The sequence below is a fragment of the Balaenoptera borealis genome (genome assembly GCF_965194805.1).
Source record: "Balaenoptera borealis genome assembly, chromosome: 17".
Classification (NCBI taxonomy): domain Eukaryota; kingdom Metazoa; phylum Chordata; class Mammalia; order Artiodactyla; family Balaenopteridae; genus Balaenoptera; species Balaenoptera borealis.
Window position 1 is genome coordinate 81,603,551 of NC_138876.1, and position 27,980 is coordinate 81,631,530.

The following is a 27,980-nucleotide window of genomic DNA, read 5'->3' on the forward strand; positions in this document are numbered from 1 at the left end:
GTGTGTCATTTACTTCTCTCAAGCTGGAGGGGACATTCCCCCACCCCACCCCCCACCGCCCCTCTTGAGTCCTGTGGCTGAACTAATAATACAGTTGACACAATACAGCTTAGCAGATGAAAAAGAAACAAATTTTGATTCAGGCAGCTTTTATACTTCTTAGACAAAGAAACAGTACACTGGTGAGGAATTGGCAGGACAAGGAAACTTAGGTTTTGGTGCCCAATTAGTGAAGAATCTAAACAGAGTTTGGGCTTGGTGTAGTCAGTTTAAAAAGTCACAAGACTTATTTCTATAGGCTTCTCCCCCTGAATTCTCTGTCTCTGGGGAATTCTCAAAGTCACAAGGGCATTTTGCTTTTTAGAATGACATGTTTCATATTTTCTCCCTAAAAGCTACTAAATGATTATATTTGTACTAAAAATTCAGGAGAGTCTCCGAAAGCTTTTCCATAAGGACATTTTATCACAAAACGCCATTCCTCATTGTTTGTGGTAAAGGCTTTTGTTTCATTTAAGTCATAATTGCTGCATGATCGGTCCTTCACCCTGAATCAGGCGGGCAGGCACAGCCCTGAAAAACTCCATACAGGACCTTCTGCCCTCGTGTCTCTGAATGATCCAGTTAAATGAGAGTTCTTATTATTATCCATCCTTTTCAAACAGACATGAAGGCAAACTGTCCTTATGAAATTAGATGTGGGTCAACATCCTTGTCTTTGGGGCACGAAGTAGCTCATTTCAAGGTCTGAGAATCTTTTCGTTGCATTCTTTGTACATCAAAGTAGCAACAAAAGTACCACTTTTAAACATGGCTAGACTTTGTTTCCTCTTATTATTCCATGTGTGTTTCTGTTTGGCAGTAATAGGAAGGTTTGAAGCCAAATATAAACACAGTTAAACTTTATATTGTCAAAGCCAGGAGACCCCGTGAAGGCAGTTTCCACACTTGCTCTGGGCAGTGCCTTCTAACTTGGCACTTACTTCGGGCAGTGCTGCGGTCAGGCGCACCTGCAGCCTGCAGGTTCGCACCTGTGCTCAGCAGGAAGGAGGTTGGTGGGGGCTGTCTTTGTCACCCTCAGGAGCTCTGTGCATCAGATGCCACCTCAGATTGTATAAATCTGTACAGCCATAGCCATGCCGCCTTTACACCGGGTTAGTATTTTGAGTACGGAACATACGTCGTTGAGTGCTAGGTTTAGGGAGGAACTCTGACAGGTGAAGTGACACACCCGAGATACCACTGCAGAAGCTCTTTCTGTCGCCGCGAGTGACTAACTATAACCAAGAAAGAGGAGTGACAATGTCTACAATTGAAAAAGTTAAAAAAAAAATAGAGCCGACATTCTCCTGAGTCATGCACATGAATCAATAAGCATTTTGAGAATTTATGGTTCTCCAACTTCCCTCTACTGAGGTTGGAGCTCACGATTGGTAATGCTTCAAGCACCAGCTACGTAGCATGAATAAGTTACTCAGGATGGTACTTGTACTAAGCACGGTTAAAGGACTCTCAGCATTTCTCAGAGCTCTGGGGTGAGCCACAGTATAAAGCAGCAAGTTACAACAGGGACGGGAATGTTTAATGTTTAGCTGAATTGGTTATGAGCAGCAAAGCAGATAAGTAGTAAAGGACTGAAATGAACAAAACCAAGATTACACTGTCAGGGAAAGTTCAATGTTCTAATTTTTAAGATCTCAAACTACCACATATTTTCTGAACTCTTACAACTCATGGCCATTAATTTCACCTTTTCAACTTTCCGATTTCCATTAACCATTATTTCTCATGCTGTATGATTTAACAATTCAGAATGCAACATATCGTTAGAACTTATTCTAAGACATTAATTTAAAAATACCTTCAAAGATACAATCAAAATTACCTTAAAAATGAGCAGAAAAACAGGACAATGGTAACACTTGGCAGGAAAACTATTTTAGAAATTAGGAGTGAATTTAGTATGAAATTATGGGAGCTAATAATTGCATTAGTTTTCTAGGGCTGCCCTAACAAGAGCCACAAACTGGCTGGCTGCAGACATCAGAAATGTCGCGTCTGGCAGTTCTGGAGGCTAGAAGCCTGAATTTAAGGGGTCAGCAGGACCACGCTCCCTCTGAAACCCTTAAGGGCAAACGCTTTACCTCTTAGTTTCTGGCGGTTTGCCAGCAATCCTTGGCCTTTCTTGGCTTGTGGCTGCCACACACGGTCTGCTTCTGTCATCCATGGTGTCCTCACTGTGTGTCTGTTGCCGAAACTCGGTCTCTGTTCACCGAATAGAAACACAGAGACAGAGTTCTGGGTGAAGTAGAAAAGAGTAGCTTTATTGCTTTGCCAGGCAAAGGGGGCCGCAGCAGGCTAACGCTCTCAAGACTGTGTGACCCGCCCTGCAGGGTAGTGAGGAGTCTTACAGTGTCCAAGGAGCAGGGCGTGGTCAGCTCGTGGGCAGTTCTCGGAATGGTTGGCACCAAGGTGAAGTTTCAAGCATCATCAACCTTCTGGTTTCAACCAGTCTGGGGTCTATGCCCTTGTGGTCAGCAATTTTCATCCGGTGGGGATCTGTGTCCTGTACAAACAACTTAGGAATGTGTGTCAGGCCTTTATCTGTATCTTTTAGGGAACTGGGAGTTTGGTGATTCTGCCATGTGGCAGAATTATAGTCTAAACTGTTACCAGGTCCCCAGCCCAACAGCTCTTTCTTTGTCTCTACATCTTCATGTTTCTCATCATTAACTCCTGAGTCAGCCTTTACTTCAAAAGACAAGGACCCGGGGGCTTGTATGCGGTTTCATGTCCGTGTCTGCATTTCCCTCTTCTCATAAGGATACCAGTCATGTTAGATTAGAGCCCAGCCTACTGACTCATCTTAACTTGAAAACATCTGCAAGGACCATACTTCCAAATTATGAGACCACATGCACAGGTGTGGGGTGAGGGCTTCAACAGATCTTTCTTGAGGACACAGTTCAGCTCACACCAATAATTAAAACTTATTTTTAACATAACACATTATTTACTTATTTTGTTGGAAGTGCAGGGTAGGGCACACAGCAATAACGAGAAACTCAAAGCTTTGGCAAAACAGTCTAGATGTTATGACTTCAAAGGGGAAGGAAGTTTTTCAAAATAAATTTTGTACGTATGTTCTTCAAATCAAACCTAGTACTTGATTTATAAATATAATCCGGACAGTTCCAAATCCCGTGGAGTCTTTCTGGGAATATAAAAGGAGGGGACACAGAACACTAACTTGCTTTCTGAGGACAGCAACATTTAGACATTAAAAAAAATGACAGTATGAAAAAAGGAACTTTTGTAAGATAATAACTCATATAAATTTAGATAAAAATTCTAAACAAAGCATTGAAAATCCAAGTTGAGCAATGTATGTATAAAATATGACCAAAGTTTCATTCTGGTAATATAATTTCATTCTGATAGTATAATTGGTTTCATTCTGGTAATATAATTGGTACAAAATTTTTTAAGTATTGATGAAATTTACGTCATGAACAGATTAAAAAGGGAAAAAAATGATCATTTCAGTATTGGTAGAAAAAACATTCCATGAGAAATGGAACAACTCTCTTGAATTTAAGAAAAGCCCTTAGCGTTCTAGGAAAAATAGAGTATCCTAACTTAATAAAGAGCATCTCAAAAAATCTACTGCAAACTATTAAATGTTAAAAGCATTTCATTTAAAAACATAAGTAAGACAAGGATGGCAACTGCCATGATTTATATTCAAAGTTGTGCAGTCACCCCTCCACACCCTCACTTCTACATCCAGGGATTCAACCAACCACAGATCAAAAACAAAAAAATTCAAGTCAATTTCAAAAAGAAAAGCTTGAATTTGCCATGCTCCAGTAACTATTTACATAGCATTTACATTATATTTACAGCTATTTACATAGTATTTACATTGTAATAGGAATTATAAGTTATCTAGAGGTGATTTAAAGTATACAGGAAGATGCGCATAAGTTACATGCAAATACAACTCCATTTTATATAAGGGACTTGAGCATCCGTGGATTTTGGTATCCATGGAGGGGGGCCTGGAACCAGTCCCCCCATGAATACTGAGGTATGATTGTACTGAAAATCATAACCAAGACAATAAAATAGAAAAGAAAGAAATACTGGAAAGGATACAATAATACTGTTATAATTATATTTGCAAATTACTTAGTAAACTAAGAGGAACATTAGAGAAATTAAATTGCAATACCAAATGAGGAGAAAGATTAACAAAAGTTGTACAATGTGCTAGGAAGAAAATTATAAAATTCTGTGGAGAGTTGTTAAAGTATACCTACAGAAATGGAGACCACTATCTTATTCAGGAGTAGTAACATTCAATAAAACAAATGGGCCAGCACTGCCCCCAAATGATATATTTATTGTAATTCCAATTAAGATCCAATTAGTGCTTTGTTGTGGCATCAACAAGCTGATTTAAAATTAACTTGGTAGGGAAGATGGCCAAGAAGAGCCCAGTGGAATGATATGATGTTCCAGGTAGCAACATTTAGGCAGTAATTAAGACAGTGCAGTACTGAGTCCAGAATCGACAAATAGACCAATAGAATGCAAAAGAGAGCCACCAAAAATGTGCTTATATATGGAAACATGATATTTGAAAGAACTTAAGACAAATTAGTGAGAAATTAGAACGTATTTAATCCATGGTGCTGTAACAATTGGCTAAAAATGAGTATGGAGTCCTATCTCACAGCATATATGACAATCAATTCCAAATAGATGAGGGATTTAAATCTGAGAGGAAAAATTTTTAACTTTACAAAACATAAAGGAGAATATCTTTATGACATTGAGGAAGAAAAGAATATTTTAAGAGAAAAAATACTAACTATAAAAAAATGATAAAACTGACCTTAAAATTAAGAAAATATTCTCATCAAAGTCCAACATAATGAGAAGGATAAAAAACAGTCACAAATTTGGAGAAATACATTTGAACATAGAAAACAAAGTATTAGCATCCACAATATATACAGAACTCCTAAAGTAAGAAAGAAAAACATAACCCAATAGAAAAATGGATAAAAGGTATAAGCAGGAATTTTACATAAGAAAAAAAGAATGCCAAATAAATACATAGAAGATGCTCGGCTACATAATCAATCAGGAGAACGCAAAATCATAGTGAAACACCATTTCACATTCATCAGATTAACACAAAATTTCAAAGTAGACTTATTTTCAAGTAGATCCTTGGAAAATAATGGTCACTTGATTCTAAATCTCTCAACACAGTCTCCCACAAAACTCTAAGACCAGCAAAGAGGACACATCAAAAAACATGTGACTCATACATTGAGAATTAGTGGAAGACAGAAAATGGCATGAGTTTCAAGTTACTGTAAGTTTGAGAATAACCACCAAGTTCCATCGAAGGCCACTTCCACTGCATGTCTGTGGGTGTGGAGAGAAGGATGGGTAATAAAACATCTCTGTGGACAAAGAAAGGGGATCAGGGCAAACATGAACTGCAGGAAAAAAAAGTTGATTGAAAGAAGAATTTCAACACCAGGTACTAAATGAGCTAATGCAGCTCCGGAACTTGGGAATTGAGGCCAGTTACAGGCTGAACGTAACCAGAGACAGCATTGTTTCTGGGGACGGTGACGTGAAAGCAGAAGGAAGTGAAATCAAGAATCTGTAGGGATGAAAGAGAAACAAACCAGCCAGTGCTGCCTGCTCCAATCCCGTCACCACCAACGTTGCAGTTGAAGATGCCATGCCTCGCGGTGGGGGCAGAAGACTGCGCTACTGGCTGGAAACCCAGTTCATGAAACACCTGGGAATAAAAAAGAGAGAGAGAAGACCTATTGCCTATAAAACTGTGTAGCAAGAAAACAGAAATGCAGATCAAAACATTTCAGAGAAAACTCCTCCCAGGAAATAGATTGAAACAGAAGGAAATACTCGAGTCTGAACTAAACAAGCACTCAAACATGCAAACAAGTACTTGGAGATATAAAAAGCCCAGCTATCTGCAGAAATTAAGGAAAAAAATGCAGGAGGGGGAGCAGGAGAAGGAGGAAGGCAGCAGTAATGAGAGTTGACCAAACTCAAAACTTTTTTGAAGAATAAATGACAGTGTGCCAAAGGCTAAGAGATTCACTTAGCTAGGAACTGTATCACAGAAGATTTCTGAATGCTTATTGGGAGAGTACAATGTGCCACTTTGGATGGCAGCTGGCACCATCTATTAAAATTGAAGCTATGCACATGGATATGTATGATAGAGACCTTCTGTGTGCTCATTGTGAGAGTATGAGTTGCACACATATTTTTTGTGTGTGTGGTGAAGGGAAGGGCAGCGTTTATTGCAGGCACCAAGCAAGGAGTCCAGGCAGCTAGTGTTGCACACATGTTTTGGGCAGCAGTTTACCATTATCTATCAAAATTCCACACATGATGCTCTGCACACAGCATTCGAAGCTCTACCCTTGGCATGTTCTAGAGCAGGGATCTGCAAACCCAAGCCCACAGGCCAAATCCCACCCATGCCTGATTTTGTAAATAAAGTTTTATTCTGACACAGCAGTGTCCACTTTTAAATGTTGTCTCTGGCTGCTTTTGTGCAAGATGGAAGAGTTGAGTGATTGCAACGTGTGGAAGGCAATGAAAACATTTACTCTCTGGGCCTTTACAATGAATGTTTGCTGATGGCTGGTCTAGAGAGACCTTTGTACATGTGAAGAAGCACGTGTGAGACTGTTCATGGTACAAAAGCTGAAAACATCGCAAGCATTCATCACTAGCAGGACAGAGCGCTGAACTGGGGGGCTATCCAATAACAGGCTCCTAACGGCAGAGACGTGCGCCCGTGTGGCTGGATCTCCAGGTGCACCGCGGAGTGAGAGAAGGAAGTGTGCCCACTTTCCATCTGTGTCAGGGTGACACATGCAGCTACGCTCTAGGAGCTTGTGGAGTTGCAGGGGTGAAATAAGACGACAGAGTCAAGTATGTTCCGCTGTCCCCATGCTTATCTTCAGGGGTAGGAGAAACACAGTCAGAGCAGCTCCCACGAGCCTCAAAAGTATTGGTCATGTTTTCTTTCTTTAAGTGGGTGATGTGTCCAAAGCTGTTTGTCTTAAATCATCATTTGCATTATGATTTTTTTTTTGAGTTTTAAAAAACTGCTTTAAATTCCAGATCAAATGATCATTGTCTTTTTAGCAAGAGAAAATTTATCTAACACATTATATTGTTACCAAAAGTGGGGTCCTGCTACTCGCCGCCCTAAAGCCAATACTCGAGAGGCAACTTTGGTGGAAAGGAAAGTTTGCTTTGTTTCAGAGGCCGGCAACCCGGGGAGAGGGCGAACTTGTGTCCAAAGGCTGACTCCCCCGACTGACAATCAGTGGGCAAGAGCTTTTATAGACAGAGGGAGGGGCTACATTCAGAAACAGCACAGGCAGCTCGGACAGGCATCTTAAAATTGGTCACTGGTCGTCTAACCAGCGTCATCTCGATTGTTTTAGGTACAGGTAATCTTCAGCTCCAGGGTCAGCTTGTTCCCATTTCCTTGAGGCCAGTTCTTGCACTTGTAGCAGCTTACATCATGGTTACAGTCTGGTCATCATGTAGTTAACTTCTTCCACCTGGTGAGGGTTTCAGTATCTGCAAGACACCTCACAGGATACAGGTCAGATTATTATCTGTAGCCCTTGAGGAACTAAAGGTCCTGGGCTTTGCTTAATAACTAAACTATTATTTTTTTGTCCCTTTTGGCTGCATTTCTTTGCTTCAGCATTTTCTGACCTCTCTGATTAAACATATTCTTTGGCTACAGTTTTTCTACAGACAAAAGGCAGGTGGAGGAAATGGGGGGTAAGGACCATAGGGTCCTGCTCTGTTTCAATATTATTTCTACACATTATTTTTTATGCTGTTTAGCATACCTATCCTATACACTGACATGTAAATTTTTGAATGCTTAATTCGTTTATTTTCTAAATGCTTCTGAAAGAATTGGTTGGATGTATGTACACACACATACACATACATACACATACCCACACACACAGATATAGTTATATTCCATATACTTATAGGATAATTATAGAGAATAACACAGTGGATGCAACATGATTTTGCTGTGAAATGCCCTTGGTTAGGTCACTGCTCTGCTCCCTGCCAGCTGGGTGATCCCTGAATTCTTTCATCACCTCAGTGATTTTACCTGTGAAATGGGAATAGTAGTAATGTCTGCGTTTCCTTTTTGTGTGTATAAAATAAAATCACGCTTTGCCGTCATTTGTATAAATCACACTGCCGTTGTCACTTTCAGACTCTAGCGTGTGACGTCCTCCTGTCTGTCCCAGGCTGTACGGCACCCCGCATGACACTGGCTTCTGGCCCGCCCTTTGGTTGGGGACCTGAGCCCTGGTCCCAGGGTGGGACCAGGGCTGATGTGCCTGCTCGTTACCAGCTTCAGCGGCTGAGAGATGGAGAGCGGTGAAGCTTTATCTGTTATACTTCTCAGAGATAACAAAATTGGTTTTTTTGCTCCAAAGTATATGTAGAAAAACATGATAGTGTGATTCCATACTTTCTGTTATATAAAATATATGGAATGCAAGAAATAACAGATAGCATCTGGTTACAGAGTTTTTCTCACCACTGATAATAACAGATAGCATCCGTTTTTGCAAATTCTTATAAATCTTTGTAAGAAGAAAAGAAATAGACTGTCCAGGAAGGTGTAGGAAGCTGGTGGTTATGAAGCTGTGTAGACTCACTGCCATGTGTTTGAGTCGAGGCACCTCTACTCACAGCCGTTTACCTCTGGGAGGCGTATTGCTCTAAAGCTGCTTCCTGATCTGCAAAGTGTGCACAACAAAAGCGCGTGGCTTTCGTGGATCGTGGCAGCTGGCCATGACGTGGGGGCGCAGGACTCGACAGCAGGGCGGAGCCCTCCCGCCGCGTCCTCGCTGAAGACCTCTGACCGGACCTCCTTGCAAAGCTGTGTGCTGAGGGCATTTCCTAGTGGAAAGTAACTGGGAATTCTGCCCAGAATCTCTTGGTTCGCCCGAAGTGTCTATTGTAAATAGACTTGAATTTATGGAATCATGGGACTTAGCTGGCAGGGGAATGTAAGTTAGTTGTGTGACCTCTTTACAGTTGCCAGACAGACCAAGTACAAAAAGTAAGAAAGCTCAAAAACTGAGCAGCTGCCCCCGATTTGGCATGAAACCCACTGTTACTCTTGTATCACTTGGACCAAATGTGCTACAGACGTTGTAGCTTCGGAATCATTAGTGAAGTTGAGCAAGAGCTAGGACTCTTGTGAGCCTGTTTGACAAGCCTTTTGTGTTATTGCAGAGGTGATACATACAAAGGATGTAAAACACTGCCTAGAACTTAGTTTTTAATGAACGTTATACTAGAAATTATTCTTTCCTTAAAATTGTTCTTCCAAATCTCTTCCATTTACGAATTATATTGTAAAGAAAGTAGTAAAAGATTTAACTCTTTTTATTGTACATTGGCAAACATTAATAGTATAATAGTTCATTAATTCTTATAAATTATTTTTAGCACCCTGGATTTATTGCAACACATAATGGGGCCAATATGTTTAACTGGCAATAATTTAAGGATATATGTAGTCAAAATCTAAACAAATTTGGGAAAACTTTGGTTTTTTTTTTTTTTTAACATCCTTATTGGAGTATAATTGCTTTACAATGGTGTGTTAGTTTCTGCTTTATAACAAAGTGAATCAGCTATACATATACATATATCCCCATATCTCCTCCCTCTTGCGTCTCCCTCTGCAGTCTGGGAGTCCTAGATCAAGGTGTTGGGAGAGTTGGTTCCTGCTGAGGGCTCTCTCCTTGCCTGGTGGACAGCCGTCTTTTCCCTGTGTCTTCACGTGGTCTTCCTTCTAGCCTGGGTCCACTTTTCCTTTCCTTATAAGAACACTAGTCATATTGGATTAGGGTCCATCCTAATGACCTTTTTTTTTAACTTAACTACTCTTTAAAGGCCCTGTCTCCAAATGCAGCCCCATTCTGAGGTACCGGGGGTTAGGACTTCAACATGTGAATCTGAGGGGGACACCACTCCGCTCATAGGACCATGTCAGTGGCACCGACTCTCCTGTGTCCCATCTTAGTCTACTGTGGTGTACCCAGCAGGAGAAAAGTGCTTGGCATGCGGTACTCAATTATTTCTTGAAACAATGAACACAGGCGCTCCCTTTAATAGTGTTTTGAAACTGTATCCTTTCATTTAAAAATGCATGTGTGTGTTTTAATTAGTCAAGAGATAATCAGCTAGTATATAGTAATAATTAAAAGCAATATATCCCTTTTAGGCAAACATGTCGATATTAAATCGTGCAATTCCTAAGGCCAATTCGTGGAGTTTTAGATGAAAAGATGTGCTTAAAAAAAAAAAACAACTTGACAGAACTATACCTTGAATCATTTTGTAAAACTTGAATAGAAAGGGACAGTTCACAAGCATGGGGTTTAAGAACTTATTGGTGGCAGTTCAGAGCCTCCTTAGCTGGAGAGCGAGTATCCGCCTTTCCAGCTGCTTCCCTTCGGCTGCCTGTGTTCGGCTCAGCCCAGGACCGACTGTCACACGCATCTTTCTTTGCTCACTACCAGCTTCTGGTACCAAAACCCCAGAGTTTTCAGCCCCACGCCGCTAGCTTGGCTGAGACAGGCGTCGCTGGGCTGTGTGCTCTGCGACGGTGGTGACAGCATTCAGCAAGTCCAGGCTGGTGTGCGTGTGAAGGCAGAGTCCCCGCGGGATTACGTGAGTGGCCGTGAGATTCCCAAGGTTGAAAAACCTATATAGTTTTTATTTTTTTTCAAGTAATGTTCTTTCTCACTTGGGGTACTTGTGTAAAATGTTCTGAGTTATGTTTTACCCTCAAATATCTTTTTCTCTCTGAAAAGTGAAGGCTACCTTACTTTGTATAGGATTCCTGAATTGTGGTCTTTTTTTACCCTCATTGATTTTTGCCTTCTTATATTGCAATTGGAAGTTTAGATACCAATTTTTTCCTGTTTATATAGGTTTTTCAGATTCTTTAGTACAATGATTATATTAGATCTTTTTATTCTTTTTTTTCTCAGAGTTTCAGAATTAGATCACAATATGCCTAAATGCAACTTTTATTACTAACCCAGTCTCAAACTTAGTGAGCAATTTCAATTCACAGATACACATTTTTATTCAACAAAGGGAAATTTGAATTTCATATTTCCTTGATTATTATATAGTCCTTAAATATTGTGTAATATAATTTTTTTCCCTTTTGAAATGTCCCTGGGAGCTAGGCCTGCAGGATCTACCCTCCCAATCTCTTTGCTTTATCCTCATAGTTCCACCTTTTTTATGTTTTTGCTCAATGTTCTGATTTATTTTTGCACATGACCACACGTATCAGATTCACTGATTTCAGTCTCAGCAGGGAACATCTTTTTTTTTAATTTATCTATTTAGTTTCTTAGTTCCAGCATCATCTGTTAAAACTTTGAAAAGCTTTTTTCTGCAGCATTTGCGATGGCTTAGTCCTTGTATTCTCATCTGTGTCTCTTCCACCCCATGGGGCGTCCTCTCTCTCTGGCTCTTGGGCTCCTGAACTGGATGCTCTTCCTTCCTTGGATCATGGGGTTCAGGCCAGCTTGTTGAGGTGCCTCTGGGGCTGAAACCTGGCAGAAGGTGAGGGACTGGGCTGTGACGTCAGCCCCTCCCAGGCTGGGGCAGGAAGGCAGCCCACCTACCCAGGTTCTTCACCTTCTGAGACCAGACACCTGGCCTCGGATCCTTCCAGAGCTGAGCCGCCCTGAGCCCTCGGCCAGGCGGGGCGTGGTTCCCTGGGGCTGCAGCCCTGCGGGAGGATTCTCGGCTGTTCTGTCCCCAGGGCTTCAGCACAGCCCTGTCTGCCTACACTGGCACCCACGGGCCTCCAGGTCCCTGTGGGGCTGGGAGCTAAGGGGAGGACTGTCCTCCAGATGCTGGAACCCGTGAGGCCACGTCCATGCCTGCAGATCCTAGGGTCCTGTGGTGAGCGATCTACCTGTCGGGCAGGGACCTTTCTTCTTGCCGTTGGATGAGCTGCCTTCTGATGAAGGTCTGAGCTCCTTGGGGAAAACCGGGGCACCGGAGCTTTCCCGTGGGACTTAAGCAGCTTAAGGCTTAAGCAGCAGGCTGGCTGCTGCAGGTCACAGAGGTTCCTGTCTAATCATTTCCTGCGCACTGTGGCCTGCGCTAAAAATATGCCGAGGCAAGCGGTGAGAAAGCCAGTTTTGCTCCGAGGCTAAGGTAGGACCTGGAATTGAGTTATAAAGCACAGGTTTTAATTTTAAGATTAAAATTGCTCTTATACTGAACCTCAGGGGTTACCCCAGGGAAAAAGCAAACACACTGACTGTGGGCTCATCCATCCTCCCTCTTGCCCTGACATCTGCGATGATGTAAATCCCATGGGCTCCGAGCCTGTGTTTCCTAAGAGTCTATTTCCTTTAAAAACAAGTTATTAGGGCTTCCCTGGTGGCGCAGTGGTTGAGAATCTGCCTGCCAATGCAGGGGACGCGGGTTCGAGCCCTGGTCTGGGAAGATCCCACATGCCGCGGAGCGACTAGGCCCGTGAGCCACAACTACTGAGCCTGCGCGTCTGGAGCCTGTGCTCCGCAACAGGAGAGGCCGCGATAGTGAGAGGCCTGCGCACCGCGATGAAGAGTGGCCCCCGCTTGCCACAACTGGAGAAAGCCCTCGCACAGAAACGAAGACCCAACACACCCAAAAAAAAAAAAAAAAAAAACAAAACAAAACAAGTTATTAGGGTTTATTTTTAATATTGCACTGAGACCAAACTTACCATGAGAGGTTTCTATTTGGTCATTTTGTTTCCGTGTGGAGAAACATGGGATGTGACATCTATTCTTTGAAGATGGATCTTTTCTCCAGTAAGTCTTCATTTTCACTAAATAGACATCCAGCCCTCAAACGCCCCATTTTTTTAGACTTGCTTCACAGTTCTGATTTTGCAGGTTGGTTAGTCTCTCAAAACACTGTAATTTATCAAAATCTTGATTAAAGTGTGTGGTCCAGAAGTGACAAGGTGTGTTGTAGACAGTGGGCTGATTGTCCAACTGACTATATTCCCTTCCTAACCAAAGGCATATCCACAGGCTCTCGGTTAAAAACAAAAATCACACCACTAACTTCCCCAAGTTCAGGGAACCCCTCTTCCTGAGGCATCCCATGTGTTCTATTTTGGCATTGCCAACTTCTTGCTTTTGCCTTGTGGGTTTATTTTTTTGCTGGGCCTCTGTATTTTGACACATGCTTTTAAAATGTCTGCTGTCTCCCCTCTGGGCCAGCTGCATCCAAATATGTGTGAACTAATATGATCACATGTATCTAAAGACAAATTGGGTGCCATATACTAGGATGACCTCCTTCAGGGACTAATTCTAGATGTTCCCTGTTGAATTTTTTTGTTGTGCCACCCAGCAGGGCACTAGAAGTCATTCTGGGAAGCCCGCGATTTGCACTGGCATTGCTCCCAGTGGTGCCAAAGGACGAGGAGAAACAGTCGAGGTGAGCTGGGAGCCATCTGCTGATGGTGGGTACAAACTGCCGTGAGGTAGATGCAGGCCTTTGGTGCAAGTTATACAGGAGAAAATTGAGACATTCATGAGTTAGTCTTTTAGTATAACACTCTGGAATGGTGAATTCTGGTAAGGATAAAGAAACAATATTCTAATTCAAATCATGGAAGATTCTGGTGAAAGATTATTTTACCTATTGTCCATGAGGTTTCTATTTTTCCGAGTACATGAGAAAATGCTGTTCAATTGACACGTGTCTGTACTGTGTCAAAACAACCAACAAGGTGACTCATAGCATATTTAAACACTAAACTAGCTTGCAGGGGTAATTATAGATGAGTCAATTGCTTGACCTGGAGTTACTCTTATTTCAACCAGCAGAAAAGTAGTAATTCTAGTAGTAATAATGCCATAGTAATTGTACATTATCCATGTAGTAGAAGTGCCATAGGTATGTGTTGGGAAACAGTAGGTTCTCACTGAAAATACGGAGCAAAGCATGAGGAGAAATGAGGGGTCTAAGATAGAGCTTGCACTGTTGAAGTTATAAGTTACAAGCGTTCAAAGTAATGATTGATTTGATTTGCTTTTAAAGTAAAGGGAACATGGGACCCTCACAAAGGAAATGTAAACTTATAATTATCAAAAGATCACAGCAATCAAGATTAGCAAATGACAGAACCAATGAAAATAATAAGAAAGCTAGGAATCTTATTTTACCAGTATGTAAGATAATACAAAATTTCTCAAATCTTCATTGAGATTTAATATCTTACATCATTTAATTTATAAACTATAAAGCATTTCACATTATGTTTCTAGGTTCTTTTCTTCCCTTAGTTCTCTTAGTTATAGATTTTCAGAGCTAGAGATGTCCTGAGAGATCGTTTGACTAAAAAATGAAACAAAACACTCCATTTGAAGATGAGGAAGCAAAAGTTGGAAAGGTCTTAGTAACTTACCCTCAGCTGATTAGCAGAGCCCTGGACGGAACTCGGAGGACCCAAGTCCAAGTACAGTTTTTGTTTTTGTTTCTCCTTATCCTGCCGTGAATCTCGTAGCTAGTCTTTTTTCCACTTTCTACAAGTTCCTCCGCGTAAATATGGGAACTCTTCCTCAGCTGGCTGACCTTCCTACTTGGAATCCTATGCTAACACACTGTAAATGCAACACTTGACATTTTATCATCAATTTCAAGTAATTTTCAGTATCATCTAATCAATTGACAAGGGTCTTTGCATAATGTTGTAGGATTACAGATGCAATTAAATAGTATTCACAAGTCCTTATTACCTATCTACTTATTTCAGCAAACTCTATAATTGGCACATTTGATTGTGCCATAAATCAAGTAAATCAAACTCTACTGATAAAATTCCTTGAGTATCAAACAGAAAACGATTTGCTCTCCACTCATTCTGGAAATAAGAAATAACACCTAATGCAGGTGGTACATTCCTAAGGCAAGACGAATGATCTGCTAAGACACCGTGCCACGTGATGAAATAAAACTTCCTTCAAACAAAACAGTTTCACAAAGAGCCAGCAGATGCATATTTTCTGCTGGGATTTATGGAACCATCTGGTCTTGGAATTTCTAGCCACATACTTCACATTTAGCTCTGTCTTTAAAACATCAAGTAATTTTAAATACAGTATATTTTATCTACAAATGTAAAAATATTTATGTTTACTCATGACTTTAGTTCAAATAAATTGTTCTTATGTTTATAAGCTAATGAAAGTTTAATTTCTTCCATAAGAGACTAATCTTATTACCATAATACTTCATGATGCTATGGCTGTTTCATGTTTAACTTATAAAAAGCCTTCAAAGTATTGCTAAAGAAGTAAGATTTTAGCAATTCTTATAAAGATTTTAATGAACCAATTTAATTGCAAGAGTGTTCTCAGGTTTGTCTTTGAAAGTTGTCACTATTTTTAAAAAAAATTATCTATTTATTTATGGCTGCGTTGGGTCTTCGTTGCTGCACGTGGGCTTTCTCTAGTTGCGGCGAGTGGTGGCTTCTCTTGTTGCAGAGCACGGGCTCTAGGTGTGCAGGCTTCAGTAGTTGTGGCTTGTGGGCTCAGTAGTTGTGGCTCGTGGACTCTAGAGCGCAGGCTCAGTAGTTGTGGCACACGGGCTTAGTTGCTCCGCGGCATGTGGGATCTTTCCGGCCCAGGGCTCGAACCTGTGACTCCTGCATTGGCAGGCGGATTCTTAACCACTGTGCTACCAGGGAAGTCCTGTTGCTGCTTTTAATACAACACTGTAAGGACACCTCCTGCTCTCCTTGGATCTGCTAGTACAGAATATCTTATATGAAAAGCTTGTTGGAATCAAGGTGAGAACAAACCTCATAGCAGGAGAAAGAGCACTAAACAGCCCTGAAATGGTGCAAAACATGGTGTGTTCAAAAGGTGATACAGTTAATGAATCAGACTCTGCTGATAATACCCACTTTACAAAGAACATAAAACATTTGCTTGAAAATAGCCTCTTATAAGTTCTGAGGATATTAAATTATCTTTCAAATACAGCATTATAATCTATGACATCCCAGGGGGACAGCATCTTCCTATATCAGACCTAGGTTATTAATAAGCAAGGTTTCATTAAGCTATTTAAATTAAGAAATGGTCTCTTAATCCCCCAAATTTGTTTTTCCATCAGACATTTCCCATTTACTATTATTTAGTATTTAGAATTATTAATATTAAGTATTAATATTGAAAATTAGTGAGATTTCATTTCAAATAGTCTCCCATGAAATATGAAGGTACTTACCTGTAAAACCAGGATGTATGCCCTGCAAATCCCAAGGAGAATAACATGAACAATGTTGAAACTGAAGGTTTTTGGTTCATCAATGAACCAAAAGTGAAATTAAAGAAAGCTAATACAACCCAGATAGAGCTGAAGTTTCAATGCGTTAAGGGAATTGTTAAAAGTAGAAAATTCATAGATATGTCCAGAGCAAATTTCAACTCTACACCATTGCAAGAGACATACATAAGCTAAATATTGAGAATGCTCAAATATAAAAGTATAGGTAAAAGTAAGTCCGGCTTCCAAAGAGATAGAAACAGGAGTGGCAATAGCAACTTTAAAGAAGGCTGAGTTTAAGGAAGAAGGGTATTAACTGAGACAGGATAGTCTACTTTCATTTAGTAATCTATACGTGCTATAATTAGAAACTCTTGCCTTTGAAATAGCTTAGCATCTATTCAGCTCTCTTTAACCGAAGTGTATTTGAGCACCATTAATGAGATCAATTTATGAGAGATGTATCCACCTTCGTACCCTGGAAACTAAAATTCATTTTACCTTCAAATATTCCTGGAGACTTTTCAAAAGTTGGTTATATGCTATATCACAAGGAAAACTAAAATTCTCAAGAACAAACTTCACATGGGCAATACTCTTCAATTCAACTAATCTAAAATTAAATGATTCAATTGAAAATAAAATTCTTATTTAGAAATTTTAAATCATTTGAGCAAATAAATATTTTGTCAAGAAGGTTAACGAAAGTTAAGTGGAATAGTTAAAAAATAGTAATGATAGCATTATATATCAAAATGTATGTATCAGAATTTAAAATTTATGAATTGAAGACATTCGCAGCAATTATCTTCCTTGAGACTCTGAGGATTATGAATGCTTTTTAGTTGTTTTCTTTTTTGTACCTTATTTTCTAAGGTTGATACAAAGAGCTTTTATTAATTTTTTTAATACTCCCTCCAAAATTGGTAATAATGACTTTATAATTTTTAAAGAGCTATAATTACAGGAAAAGGATAGAATTTGTGGTGTGTTACGTATTGACAGTACAGTATTTTTTTATTGTGAGAAAAGTCCTCTTGACTCACGTAAAGAAGTCGAGTGCGGTGCACAGGGTGAATGCATGTTGGGGCAGAGACAGGCCCTCAGGTCGCCCCAGCGAGTCACACACTTCTGCGTTCCCGCCCTCAGTGTAGACAGAACCCGGTCCTGCTTCTAACCGATAGAATATGGCAAAGGGGATGGCAAGTCACCCCTACGATTATGTGACATCACATAAAGCTCCATCTAACCAGATGAGAGGACTTCCCCTGCTGGTCTTGAGGAAGCAAACAGCCATGTTGTGGGCTGTCAGTGCAGAGGGCCACGTGGTGGGGAACGTGGGGAATGCCGGTGGCCTCTGGGCCCTGCAGGTGGCCCTCGGTCATATATTCGGGGCAGATGAGTTCCGCCCACAACCTGAATGAGCTCGGAAGAGATTCTTTCCCAGAAAGTCTCCAGGCGAGAATGCAGCCCAGCTGACTTCTTGGTTGCAGCCTGACGAGACTCAGAGCAGAGGACCCAGCTAACCGGTGCCTGATTCTGACCCATGAAACTGAGAGACCATCCATGTGCTAGTTTCCTAGGACTGCCATAACAACGTCCTACGGGCCGGGTGGCTTAGACAGAAGACAGTCCTTATCTCATTGTCCTGGAGGCCAGAAGTTGGAGATCGAGGTGCTGCAGGGTTGGTGCCGACTGAGGCTGTCAGGGAGACTGTCCCCTGCTCTCGCCCAGCTCCTGGGGTTGCTGGCACCGTTGGCATCCTCAGCTTGTCCTGAATCACCCCAGTCTCTGCTTTGTTCTTTACATGATGTTCTACGCCTGTGCCTCTGAGTCCAAGGTCCCTCTTTATAAGGACACCAACTGCAGTGGATTAGGAACCCCTCACCCCAGTGTGACCTCTTCTTAATTAATTACATCTGCAATGACCCTATTTCCAAATAAGGTTACATCCTGAGGTCCTGGGGTTAGGATTTCAGCATATGAATTTAGGGGGACACAATTCCATCCATGAGGATGCATTTGTATTCTTTTAAGCCACTTTGTTTGTGGTAACTTGTTACACTGCAGTAGATAACTAACACAATTGTAAAGTAAAAAGAAAATGAAATGCCAGTAAGAGTGTGAAGAAATATCAATGGTTTCCTGCTGTGAACCCTTCACTTCAAAACAATCATGGAGGAAGTTCAGTATGTCTCACTAGTTCAGATGAAACATCGTCTAAAGATATGAAATGTTTATATACTTCATTCCTTCATAGGAAGTAGGAATTACATTTTGCTATTATAGCATATGTACACAACATAAAGCCACAGCATTAGATAATCTTGTTCTCAAACACCCCCCAAAATTGTCATTTTTAGTTTTTCTTTAAATTGTTATTTGTACTTTTTTCCATTCAAACAAATGAGAGGTGCTAAAATGTAAGAAACAAGTGTTGAAGATAAAATCAGAAAGTGTCGTATATTTTTGTCAATTTTTAAAGCCTGTCATTATTGGTATATTTTTAATATGTGGAATGCAGTGTTGGGACACTGCATAGTTGCAGAGTTTTGATCAATTCATGGAAAAATGTGTGAGCTACTGAAGCTCAGCCTTCCCACCGTGAACTTGTATCCCCATGAAGGGATGTCAATCCCCTCCAACAATCGGAGCGTCCAGACATATTCCTAAAGCAACCCACTGTTTTCAGAATCTTCTGATTTCATTAAATTAATCATTAATGTCCATAAACTTTGTCCTGAAATATCTACTTACATATGTCCTTCTCTGGGCCAGACCGGATGTGGTCTGAGTTTTGATGTGACTCTTTGGGACATGGTTGAAACCTACACACACACTGAACTAAACTTTCCTTTTTTCAGCACTCACCATCAAGCCCGATTTAATTTGGTTTCTACTGGTTTAATTTTAAACAGCAAATTGCTGCACTTTAAAAAGCTCTGCAAAATTTTCTGTGCTATTTTTCACTATAAAGAAATGTGAATTTTTAAAAAAATCCTAAAATGCATACACCCAATTGTTTTGGGGAAAAATGTTTTTTAAACTCACTTGGAATTACCTCGCAAAAGAGTTTGCAAACATAATCTCTTAAGTTCTAATTCATTCAACAGCCTTGTTTGAATGGCACTTGTGGGTTACGAACAAGAATATATTTATAACTGTGGCATTATGCAAAAGTTATTTATGAACTAAGTAAGTCAGTTATCTTGTTCTCTAAAGTTTATTCCAAAACTAAGAGCCACATTTGAGCTTACTCTGTGTAGGGCATTCTTGCAAAGTGCTTTACTTGCATTAACTCCTTTAATACTCTCAACAGCTCCATGAAATAGATTATATTATCCTCCTCATTTACAAATGAGAGGACAGAGTCAAAAGAGTTTAAATGGCTTCTCCAATGTAATATATTTTAAATGTGGAAGACAGGATACAAACCCAGACAGTCTGATTCCTGACATCATAGTCTTAAACTCAGAAGATAACAAAGAACTGGTTATTTAAAAATAATGATTTGGCCTCTTTGATTTCATTCATTCATTCATTTAAATATTTATTGAGTGTGTAGGGGAAAATCTTTTTCTTTCTTTTCTTCTAGGTTCTTTGGCTGGCCTGTAAATTAACGTAAGACAGGTTAACAGGAACAAATTTAATTTTGTATGTATGGGAGCCTCAAAGATATGGGGCTGAAAAAAGTGACCAAAGCAGGCAGCTTTTATACTTAGACAAAGAAACAATAAATTTATGAAGAATTGGCAAAACAGAGGGGTTTGGGCTTGGGGAGCAAATTCATAAAGAATTCCCAGGGTCTGTTTGTACAGCCTCTGGGCCCTGAGTTCCCTGCCTCTGGTGATAAGGTTGCCTTGAACCCTCCTGGTACAGAGAGAGCATCTTCACATGAGAGATTTATCTCCTGCTTTCAGGGGGACGAAGGAGAGTCAGAGTGTCCTTCTTGCACTGGCTGTTTCTCAAGTAGCTTTAATTCAAAATAATCAATATGCCAAAGGGCATATTTGGGGGCGGCCTGCCCTGAACCCCATCAAGTGTGTGTCGTGCAGACGCTGTGTGATGTGGTGAGGATACACTTAGGTAGATCAGAGCCCTCCTCTTCCGTACCTTCTTGGCCCACAGCGGGTGGTGGGGCAGATGTGAGTAGAAGGTGCTGAGGAGGTGTGATGAACTTCCACCTGGCCCAGCCTTGGCGGTTCAGGAAAGCCTCCCTAGAGAAGGTGACCTGACACCCGTGGCACTTGTACTCAGGTGAGATCAAACGAAGCTGGAGTTGGATCATGGCTGTGACTGGTGCATCTGAGAGAAGTGAAGATGGAAAGGTAAACAGGTGTGTACGGGGAGGACTTTGACCCAGGAAGGCGCTAGGGCTCCATCCACAGAGCGCCGGCTGGGGGTCAGCGAGGCTGCGCCGGGGGGATGGGGGGCGGTACCCAGGCTCACGCACGGCGTCCTCTTCCCAAAGATGAGCCCGGTGCTGTGTCTCCATCCACACCTCCTACTGGTGTCTTGAAACACTCTGTCTGCTGTGTCTCGTGCCCCTCACGTCATACGTAGACCTGATATTTGACAACACTTTTGAGGCAATCTGAATTCAATTCATCTCTTTTTTATCTCCCACTCTAGACCCATTCATTCATTCATCCATTCATTCATTCATTCAGTTAACAGATAACAGTACCATTATTCCCACATTGCACACACCAGAGATCTAGGCGTTATTCTTGTTATTTCTATTATCCTCATTCTGTGCTGTGGTGTAGTGGTTAAGATGTTGGACTTTTGAGTCAGTCTGACTGGATTCAAATCCTGGCTCTTCTATTAAAAAGCTGTAGTACTTTGGAGAAGGTAATGTAACCCCTCTGTGCTTTAGTTTTCTCAAGTTAACAATAGGGTTAATAATGTGCAACACAATGTATTGTAAAGTTTCTAATTGAAGTTTCATATTAAGCCTAAGAACAGAGTTTGAACACTTGTGCGGGTGTGTGTGTATGTATATATGTATACATGCACACATACAGATGTATACATATGTATATATGTATATAAGATATATATGCATGTATATATGACCGAAGCATCTACCAAATTAACATACTGTTTAAATTCAGATGTTGTGTATGTAAAAGCCAAACAGTCAGCAATCAAGGATGCTTTGCCTCTTCAGTAATAATTAGGGATAAATGCCAAGGTGAATTGAAAAAGTAGACGTCAGGAATAAAACATTTCAGCTGTCACATTAAGTGAGCTGGTCCTACAGGGTTGCTAGCCTGAGTTCCCCGCCACAGAAGGACCCCCAGCGCTCGTTCTGTGACAGGACAGCGCCGGGTGCTTCCCTGTGTGCCTGTCACCTGACAGAGGCCACTCTTTGCTGTGGCTTTTGTGTAAATGACCTTCATATTCCATTGGTGCTTTGAAATAAATTCTCAAGTTCTATCTTTCTAAAAAATACGCGAGAGAAAATAGATAATGAGAGATGGCCGGCAGCACCTTTTCTCTGTATTTTTTTCCTTTTTATATGAGGATTAGAAGGGGGGTTATTTGGCTTCACTGGAAATGCTGTGTTTACCCACTGGCCAACTCTTCAAAATCAGGAACCACGCCTCATTCATTTTTATTTCCCCTGCGGTGCTTAGTCTAATACCTCAACTTAGAAAGTTCTACATAAATATTTATTGACAAAAATTATATACTGTTCAGAAATAGAAAAACTGAGTTTCATTACATGATTGAAACTTATTTTTTAGCTGTATTCTTTTGGTTTTCATTTCTGTTCCTTTTTTTCCTCACCCAGATCTGCAAATATTTATGGTTTATTGATTGTTGATAAGACAGTAGGTTGAGGTAACAGTGTAAAAGTAGGTACCTATAGATCCGTTAGTATATATACATATATATGTATGTCGTTATTTTTCAAATTCTTTTTTTTTCCTAACAAAAAATATTTTAATGTAGGAATCAACATGTGAACATTGTATTTAGGTGGTAAAATTCAGGTTACAAATATAATATAAATATCAAATAATATCATACTTTTGGTTTAATGGAGAACAGCTGTGACAGTCATACTTAACACGTTGGTTAAGTAATGAGAGAAATGGGTTGAGGTGTCATAGAGGTATGCAAAAATTTAACAGTTCAAATAATCCTGAGCCCTTCTGAGAAAATGTAGATGGCAAATATTTCTGTAATATGGTGGTTTCAATCCATTAGTGAGCATTCTGTTCATGCATTTAAAGTAACGGCAGATGTTTCTGAGAACTGAAAATTTGATTCAAAGTAAGTCTTTGCTCAACAGGTTAATGATACTATGAATCCCTTATATTTAAAAATATAGTTTATGGAATCCCCCCCCAAAAAATGGTTCTGAAGAACCTAGGGGCAGGACAGGAATAAAGATGGAGACATAGAGAATGGGCTTGAGGACATGGGGAGGGGGAAGGGCAAGCTGGGACGAAGTGAGAGAGTGGCATGGATATATATATACACTACCAAATGTAAAATAGATAGCTAGTGGGAAGCAGCCGCATAGCACAGGGAGATCAGCTCAGTGCTTTGTGACCACCTAGAGGGGGGGGATATGGAGGGTGGGAGGCAGAGGCAAGAGGGAGGAGATATGGGGATATATGTCCATGTATAGCTGATTCACTTTGTTATAAAGCAGAAACTAACACACCATCGTAAAGCAATTACACTCCAATAAAGATGTTAAAAAACAACAACAAAACAAAAATATATAGTTTAAGTTTGTAAAGTTTAAGGTAAAGCATACTTGTTTTCAGTTATTTTTAGATATAATTGAGACTACACTACCGTATATAATCAGCTATACTGCTGTGCACAGTTAATTCCAGTTACCGTATTTTATATTTGCTGGTCATCAACAGCACAAAACTTATGCTCCAAAAGAAATATATCAATCCAGCAAAATGGTTACATTTAATTTTCTTTTAAAGACAGATTAACTAAATTTAAGGAAGAATTGGCTTTTCTTGATATCTCATTTTCAAATTACTGATGCAAACTTACCAGAGAGTAATTATTTATTTTGCCTAACATCAAACAATCTGCAAAAAGCTTCCAAGATAGAGGCATTCCTTGTTCCATTTCCAAAAATAAATAAAGGCTTTCTAACTGAAAGCATTTACATTCTTAGCTCTCTAAATAAACATTAAAAAACAAAGTACAAAAAATGATCTCTTGGCTTCTGAATAGCCCACTTAGTTACATAAAGTATTTTCTGTCCCAACACTTTCTCAAATTCAAAAGATATTTACTTCCTAAGAGCAAGACAGTCTTCATTTCAAACCATTCAGTCCGTTTCCATGGCAACACTGCAGGATTCCTTGGCCACCATAAGTCGCATTAGTTGACTGTGGAATTTCTCAATCTTCTTTACATCTTGAGCTTGGTCAGTTCTCTACACCAACCAAACTAAATCATCTGTTACTTTAATACACAAACTCCCATCAGAATGCCTATATTTGAGAACCACACGTGCCTTCATAGGGTCTGCGAGGCGGAGTTTCTCTGCTGCGCGACTGAACTCTCCTGGGTCTGGTACTGCGGCATCGTGGGCCCGCGGCAGAAGAGCAGAGTCAGATTCTTTTGGAAAACATGAGACTCAGCTTACTGTTTGCAAGAAAGGGAATCATGTTTATCAAGTTAAGTTGGTTTTTTTTGTTTTTTTTTGGCCGTGCTGCGCAGCATGAGGGATCTTAGTTCCCTGAACCGGTTTTGAACCCGGGCCCGCGGCAGTGAAAGCACCCGGTCCTAACCACTGGACCGCCAGGGAACTCCCAAGTTAAGTTGATTTTAATTCATGTATAAGGTATTGCAAGAAAGGCTTAATTTGCGACCAACATGGAATATTTTTGAAGTCTTAGAAAATTGAGAAATGTCCATCTTACTCCTTTGAAATCTCTCAGGACCTCTCTTGTGACACCTAGATGCTCGCTTATAGTTACCTCTCTACAAAGTGTCTCCTCACCATCTCCTCGGAAGCTTCTGAAAACAGGAGCAGTGGCTTGTGCCTGGATGTATCCGTTTCACTGAGTAAACACTCAACAGATCCCGGAGTAATTAAATTCCCCAAAGGATGTTGCAGCCCCAGCCCCCCAGCTGAGGCAGACAGAAGGCACACTCTGTAGGAACTTTGTCCTTCACATCCTGGAGGCTTCCTTTCCATACACTATTCATGAGTTAAAATCCATTTGATTTAATCTATATCATTACTTTTTCTTACAAACTCTATGCTAAGTTTCATGTTTTCAATAAGAATTTGAAATATAGCAGCGTCCATAATGCCCATCCTTTTCCCCCAATAATCTCCCTAACTGGTATCCATGTCTGTCTGCTCTCCTTCCACCTTGTCTAAAACACACATCCGATCAGGCTTCACATGACCCTCGGCTCTCCATGGGCGGAGAGCAGTCTGTGTAGTGGTGAGAGGGGCTCCAGAAATTTTTAAAATCCTGGTTTGCATCTCAGCTGTGTCAGTTAATAGCGATATAATATGGACATGCTGACAACTTTCTAAGCTGCAGTATCTCATCTGGAAACAGGGCTATGTGAAGTGTCTCAGCCCTGGAAGGTGGATCTAGGGACACAGCCGGGTCCCCAGCACTTAGACTACAGCCTGGGGTAGAGCAGACACCATGACGTGGTCCCCAAAGTGGATGGAGAGCTTTAGTCCCCTTCGTGTAGCTTCCCTGACGCCCCTTCCGCCCCCAGGCAGAGGTCATTGCCTCCTTCTTTGTCCTCCTGGGACAAATCCTTCATCCCCTGCTTGCTTGCCAACTCGTCTTTTCTGGGAGAATGCGAGCCGCCTGCTGGAAGCGCCCGCATATCTGTCTCAGCAGAACTCCTGGCATGTGGCAGCGCCCAGCGCATCCTTGTTGGGTGGGAGCCCCTCTTGCACGTTCGGTCGTGCCTGCATCAGCCGCTCCCCACCTTCCTGCACTCAGTGCTTTTAGTCTTGGTCATACCTTTATACGATTATCCAGACTTCTTTGTGCTTAAATCCTCTTTGATGAGACACCGCGGGTTTACAGGAGAGAGCGCTAAGAAAACAAAAGTGTCACATTATTTTACTTAAAATTACCTGTTTTTATTGATATTATCCATATCAATACTTGTAAACTGGAATCGATTTTCACCCAGTGCCATAGTAAAAGCTGTGATTCATGGTGCCTGTAATTCACAGTGTCTTAAGGGACTGAGTTTATCTAGTGGCTAAGAGGCTGGCCTTGGTAACTTTGGCTCTTTTTCAGTGCTTCCCTTTTCTAAATGCCCTCTCTGATGTCAGCTCTGTAACATGTCCCTGATTCACAAATTGTTTTACAAGCTCATAGGACGTGGTGTTTCTGGTAAGCCATTCTTTACTAAGCAATAGATGACAGATATCAAGCAGAGCAAAGCAGAGCCATTTTGAAAGTTACAATGGCTTCTTCACAAGGAACACCTTTTAACAAAATTTGGACAAAAACTGAAAACTTGAGGCACAGATAACATGTCAACTAAATCAAATCTATATAAATTTTTTTTAAACAATACATCATAATCGTAGATGGATGGAACTTTCATTTCAATTTCCCTCTGTCTCTTGAGAACGTCAGTTAAGCTCTAAGAAACATATCTTAAACTCAACCCAAGACTTTTATTTCCTTTTATTATCAACAATACTGAGCTATTTTGCATGTGGTACAAGATTAGATTTTTGTTAGTCGTGGTGTCCTTAATTTAGTTCTTGCCATGAATTTATAATAGAGCAGGCATCTTTCCCACCTGGGTGCTACATAATATGTAATATTTAATTTGTCATCGCTCTTTCACTGTGTGAAGTGAAATGAACAATTCATTGAGATCTGAATGATATGTCAAATATGTATGTAATACTACATGACGTTCCCTTTATTCCACAATAAATACTTCGTTATCATTTTAAATAAGCTATGTGAAGCAGGTGTGACTCTGGATTATCTTCTCACATGGCATTTAATTCTAATTTCTAATCCCAGTCACATATTTTTCTTTCTGTGATCACACAAAGCAGCAATCACAATGCCTTGTATGTTCCAAATGCCTAGGGAATATTAGTTGATTTTCTTTTTATTCTCATGCCACTTCCATTTTTCAGCATTTCATTTACTTCTTGTATAAACGGGCAGCAAGATAACTTGAATGTGGATGAAGATGGTAGGAATGCAAGGCCTCTGGCAAAAGCAAAATTTGCTCAGGATTTCAGCAATTTTGCAGCAGAAATTCAAAAAACTGTTAAAGCTCTCAAAGAGCAAGTTTGTTTTTTCCCTAAGTACCATGCCTTGTCGTATAGATCGGAATAACTAAACTTTAAAGAAACCTGTCCAATAACTCTCCGGAGATACAGCACAATAGCAGAATAATAATCACATATAGGGGATATTTCCTTGTAATAAGGAGTTGAATTAGTTCAAAAATCCTCATGTGCAAATGGCTTCACTAAAGAATTGTACTAAATGTTTAAGGAAAAATTAACACTAATTTTCCAGAAATAGCAGAGGAAAGAATGCTTCTCAATTCATTTTTGAAGGTAGTATTTACTCTGTTACCAAAACCAGACAAAGAGAGCACAAAGAAAGAAAACCACTAACCAATATTCCTCATGAAAATGGATGCAAAAACCCTTAACATAATATTAACAAATAGCATATAGCAATATATCAAAAGAATAATATAGCGTAATTAAGAGGGTTTAGCCCAGGAATTCAAGGCTTGTTTAATATTCAAAAATCATCAACGTAATCCACTGTATTAACAGGTTAAAGGGTGAACGGTCAAATGCTTTCACCCAAATATTGCAAACAAAGTAAGTATGTCCATTTTCACCAGTCTTATTAAACGCGGTGCTGGAAGTTCTTGCCAGTGCAATAAGGCAAGGAAAGGAAAAGGTCTATAGACTGAAAAGGAAAACAAAGCTATTTTCGGATGATACAGTTACTTCTGTAGAGAATCACAAGGAACCTACCAAACAACTTCTAGACATAGTAAGCAAGTTCACCAAAGTCACAGGATACAAGATACACAAGATACGTAAACAAAAATGAACTGTATTCCTGTATCCTGGCAGTGAACGCATGTAGGATGGGGAAAGGGAAGTATGGTCCAGCATGTTCTGACCCCCCCGACATCTTTTTACTCTCAAGACGTTGTAACTTAGCCCAAAACAAAACTGCATCATGTACTATGTCTCATATTTATGGCTCACAGAAGATTCTCAGACTGTCTCCCTTCTTTAAAAAGTTTCTTTGTCAGTTCTTTAAAATTTGAAAATATTTTGCTCCTCAAAGTGCCTGAAGTTTACAATGGGTATGTTGCCGTCGTTTGTTTATTTTCATTTTCTCTACTTTTCCTCTTGAGGACAGAAGTTACCACCTGAATTTCTTTTCCATGTTTTAGAACTATTTTAGTTGTATTAAATTAAATTAATATTAATTTAATCTATTAAATAAATCTATTAAATCTATTAATAGATTAAATAGATTATTAATAGA

The 27,980-nt window shown here is 40.3% G+C and overlaps 1 protein-coding gene and 1 long non-coding RNA gene across 14 annotated transcripts in view; one reads left to right on the forward strand and one right to left on the reverse strand.

Moving 5' to 3' along the window:
• LOC309614520 overlaps window positions 1-27,887 on the reverse strand; it is a 29,645-nt gene extending 1,758 nt beyond the window's left edge. Inside the window, exons 1-3 of one of the 2 annotated variants that reach the window (XR_014236228.1) lie at window positions 14,579-27,887; window positions 5,712-5,827; window positions 2,145-2,265 (exon numbers count right to left, since the gene is read on the reverse strand). This is a non-coding gene — a long non-coding RNA (uncharacterized lncRNA). Of the gene's footprint in view, window positions 1-2,144; window positions 2,266-5,711; window positions 7,660-12,880 lie in introns of both variants that reach the window. The other variant, XR_014236229.1, reaches the window with a different exon arrangement.
• Window positions 1-27,980, forward strand: part of LOC309614518 (uncharacterized protein) — a 368,580-nt gene that overhangs the window by 180,246 nt on the left and 160,354 nt on the right. The window lies entirely within an intron of this gene.